The sequence below is a fragment of the Taudactylus pleione genome, unplaced genomic scaffold (assembly GCF_031769625.1).
Source record: "Taudactylus pleione unplaced genomic scaffold, aTauple2 ptg000015l, whole genome shotgun sequence".
NCBI lineage: Eukaryota > Metazoa > Chordata > Amphibia > Anura > Myobatrachidae > Taudactylus > Taudactylus pleione.
In genome coordinates this window covers 27,992,547-27,997,151 of record NW_028284417.1, presented here as the reverse complement: position 1 = coordinate 27,997,151, position 4,605 = coordinate 27,992,547, and the positions used below count along the sequence as shown (strand labels likewise).

Sequence of the window (4,605 nt, the reverse complement as noted above, 5' to 3'; positions counted from 1 at the left end):
TTACTGGAATGTCCTGCACTCACACCAATTCAAGCTATATAGGGGGTGCCTCCAAAATCTTCACGATCCAATATAAATCACAATATTCATCCAATTTAAAGGACTGGGGCACTCACCACCAAACATATAGTGATACAAAATTATTTTATTGTTGAATTAGGTTACTGAATTGCCATAATTCCAAGTCGACATTTCGGTTCAAATTAAACCTTTTTAAAGAATGGCTTATGAATAACAACATTTGAAATGTAATCAGTAGATAACATCTGTGGATAAAACAGATAAAATGACAAATTGTCTCTCAGGCCCAAACTTCTGTCAGCATATACAAGAAGATAAGTAGAGAACGGCAGTTCAGTTCTCCAGAAATCTGAATCCACACGAATTTCGTGAATCTGGGTAAATCTGAGTCACGGTTCTAGTCTCCTGAAGAGATTCTGGTAAATCCGGCTAGTGGTTCTGATCTGGTTGCAGTTCGGAATTCAGATTTGAAATCCGAATTTTGGGTTTTGGATTGCATACATTACATGATTTTAGCTGTTTTTAAAACTTTTTATCAATTTTTTATTTTAAAAAATCCAGTTCCAAAACCAAAATATTTGAGAGTTGTTTGCAAAACCAAATCCAGATCCAAAACCTTGAAGGAGATAAAGATCCAAATCCAAAACACGGAGGTCGGCACATATCCCTAAAGGTAAGTGCATCACATGTACTCACACAAGGCTATCTAACCACAAGCCGAACTCAAATTCAAGAGGCAATCTAAGCAAGTACTCCCAAGACATAAATACATTTTGGTATAACTGGTATCAGTCCTTTAAATTGGACTGGACTGATTGGCTGTGGTTGTGTCCCTGTCAGCTGCACCTCAATAATAATAATAAGTGCAAATAATACAATTTTTGTCAACAAACATCCCAAGTCCATTATAATACAATTTCAATCATATTTCCAGAGTATGTGTTTTGGGGAGGCAGCATATATTACTAAAATTACTGGTTGTTGCAATCCTGTTAGCTGCACCCCAAATGAATAAAAGTTGAAAACATTTGTCTTCTTGGTTTGAAAAGAAAATTGCATGGTAAAGTAACAGTCCCTCATTTCCCTATCTTACTGTACATTTACTTGGTATGGTGGCAGTTTCAAGTTCCAGTAAAGTAGCTTTATTCTTGTCCTGGTATAAATCAACCATGAATCAGTCTATAGAAGAACAGGAGTATCCCAGTACTAGTTCTGGTAGCCAGAGATGGAACCAAACTGTGAGAATGCCAACTTGTCATCATCTGGAAAAACTGCTGCTGTGAATGTCCTGAAACAGTGAAGAGGACCCACTTTGTATGCCTGCCACTGAGTAGAGGCAGCATATATTACTTTACTTACTGGGTGTTGCAATCCTGTTAGCTGCACCCCAAATGAATAAAAGTTGAAAACATTTATCTTCTTGGTTTGAAAATAATTATGAAGTATTTTAATAAAACTGCATGGTAAAGTAACAGTCCCTCATTTCTCCATCTTATTGTACATTTACTTGGTATGGTGGCAGTTTCAAGTTCAAGTACAGTAGCTTTATTCTTGTCCTGTGTAAATCAACCATGAATCAGTCTATAAGAAAACAGGAGCATCCCAGTACTACTTCTGGTGGCCAGAGATGGAAAGAAGTGGGAGAATGCCAACTTGTCATCATCTGGAAAAACTGCTGCTGTGAATGTCCTGAAACAGTGAAGAAGACCCACTTTGTATGCCTGCCACTGAGTAGAGGCAGCATATATTACTTTACTTACTGGGTGTTGCAATCCTGTTAGCTGCACCCCAAATGAATAAAAGTTGAAAACATTTATCTTCTTGGTTTGAAAATAATTATGAAGTATTTTAATAAAACTGCATGGTAAAGTAACAGTCCCTCATTTCTCCATCTTATTGTACATTTACTTGGTATGGTGGCAGTTTCAAGTTCAAGTACAGTAGCTTTATTCTTGTCCTGTGTAAATCAACCATGAATCAGTCTATAAGAAAACAGGAGCATCCCAGTACTACTTCTGGTGGCCAGAGATGGAAAGAAGTGGGAGAATGCCACCTTGTCATCAACTGGAAAAAGTGCTGCTGTGAATGTCCTGAAACAGTGAAGAGGACCCACTATGTATGCCTGCCACTGAGTAGATAACTCCATTATCAGTGCATTCCATCTACTTTTTGATGAATCAATGCTTTGTCTCATGAAAAGGCACACAGGATCAAATGCCCAGAGAAAGGTAAAGAACAAATATTGGACCATGTCCCTTGAGGAGTTGGAGACAATGATCACCGTCATGTATGCCCGGGGTGTTTTTGCGAAAGGTATTCTATGTATGATTTTGGTTGCTTTCTTGGGTACCATAATTTATTAAAGTCACAATTCCAAGGGACAGATTCAAGGAGCTTCTCACTCCTCCATTATGATGAGAAATCAACATAAGCTGAATGCCTGCCAGCTGAAAAGTTCTCTCTTGTCTCTTAAATTTGGGAGATGTTTGTGGGAAACTGCTTTCATTGTTACCACCCAGGTGAAAATATAACTATTGATGAGCAATTACTTCAAAGTAAAACAAAGTTCCATTTTATCCAACTTATGCCAAAAAAGCTCGACAAAGGCAGACTCAAATTTTGGATCGCTGCAGGCATAGTGACAGAGTATGTCTGCAATACCTTCTCATATCTCGGTAAAAGAAGGATGCCCATCGAGAGAAGCAGTCATTAGTAGAGTGCATCTTTCTCCACCTCATGGAGAAATTTCTAATTCAAGGAAGAAATGTGATGACAAACAGCTTCTTCATATCTCTGCAACTTGCCAATAGGCTCCAACAGAAGAAATATGTTGTTAGTGGGAACAATAAACAAAATTCATCATAAAATCCATGATAAAGTAAAAAAGCAGAATGCAGAAATATATTCCACTACCAACTAGCAATAGACTGGCAACAGAAACTGCACCTTGACTGTCTTCCAGTACACTGCATGCTGAAGTAGTAGTGAGCAAAAGAGGACATCAGAAACCTTAAACTGTAACCTACTATAATGCCACAAAGTATCGGGTTGATGTGATTGGCCAACTAACTCATAAATACACTATTGAGGCTGCATGCAGGAGATGGCCAATGCATGTCCTCTACAATACCTTGGACATGGCAGCAATCAGTGTATGGGTCATCTACATTCAAGTAAAATACAAAAAATTAAAAAGAAAAAACGAATTCTTCAGATGGTGATGATCTAAAGAGAAAAAAAGAGCAAGAAGAAGAACAGCAGCAAGAAGAAGAGGTTGCAGGACCGTGGTAATGTAAAAAGTAGAGATGTGTGGTTTGGTTTCCTGGGTTCCAAGTTGGGTTCCGAGTTGAATCAAGTCTCAGTCTGGAATCAATTTGGAGTTCCGAGTGGAACCAAGTCCATGGTCAGGTCTGCTGTCAGTTCAGAATTTAGATTTAAAAATCTAACTTTGGTTTTGGATTGCATTTAAACAAGTCCAAATTACATAATTTTAGCTGTTTTTATGACTTTCTTATTGGTTTTTATTGATTTTTAAGGAAACCAAAACCAAATAAAAACTGAATCTGAAGCAAAACACTTGAGGATGGTCTTGCTAAAACCAAAACCCAATGATGAATTAGAACCAAAAACATGGCGGTCCACGCATACAGTATCTCTGCTAGAAAGTTAATGAAGTGTCAAATTTGTCTGTGCAAAGGCAACAAGACCAGTGATTTCTGCGAGAAGTGCCACAAAGCAATGTGCATGAAAAGTACAAATCACATGTAATAAATGTGTTTAGGAAGTTCAGATAAAATTAAAATAATAATTTTCTGAAAAATCCACTTTAGAAAAATTAGAAGCATGGCATAGTGCTGAACTGAAGTAAAATTTTTGTATTCAAATTGGCAGTCTATCACTCTGTCAAGTCAAATCTTTGAATCTATATAGATTCAAGAAAATATTGTGAATTAAAATGTAGTTTTATTTAAGTAAAATTTGGAAGTTTTTATTTCTAGTTTTAAATGACTAATGTATCTAGCTTATATGAATGAAACAGCTTTTGAAACCTTCACTAAGCTCCAGCTACTTGCGGCATGAGTATCAGTCAACAGTTCTATATTTGCTCCATGGGGGCTGCTGGGAAGCAGCCTCCCTCCCCCAGTAAAATCCTATTAGATCAGATGCTATCTGCTAATCACAACCTGACAGGCAGTATAAGGGGAGGTGTTATCTTCACTTGGGACTGCCAGCCCAGACAGCAATTACAAGAAAGAACATTTTAAATGGGAAGTATCTCTCCTGCCTTGCCATCAGCCCTATGCGGCTTCTAGGGGCTGCAGCCAATGCAATCCTTTGAAGCCAGTGCATCTGCAATGATCGTGAGCCCTGACAGATGCATTCCACATACACAATACACCTGGCAGGCACTGTAGAGAACAGGAGCCAGATTGGCCACTGACCAGACTGCCTACAGGCAGCCCCCCTGAAGAAAAAAAGTATGATATGCAAAGTATTGCTCTTGTTATTATTGTATGCTAGATTTATATACTTTTAGCATTGAATTATTGCCTTAATGTACCAACTTTTATTATGTGTGATTTT

The 4,605-nt window shown here is 37.9% G+C and overlaps 1 pseudogene; it reads left to right on the top strand.

Annotated features, from left to right (window-relative positions):
- Positions 1 to 2,201: 2,201 nt before the first annotated feature.
- On the top strand, positions 2,202 to 3,242 carry LOC148542197 (uncharacterized; annotated as a pseudogene).
- The last annotated feature ends 1,363 nt before the right edge of the window (positions 3,243 to 4,605 follow it).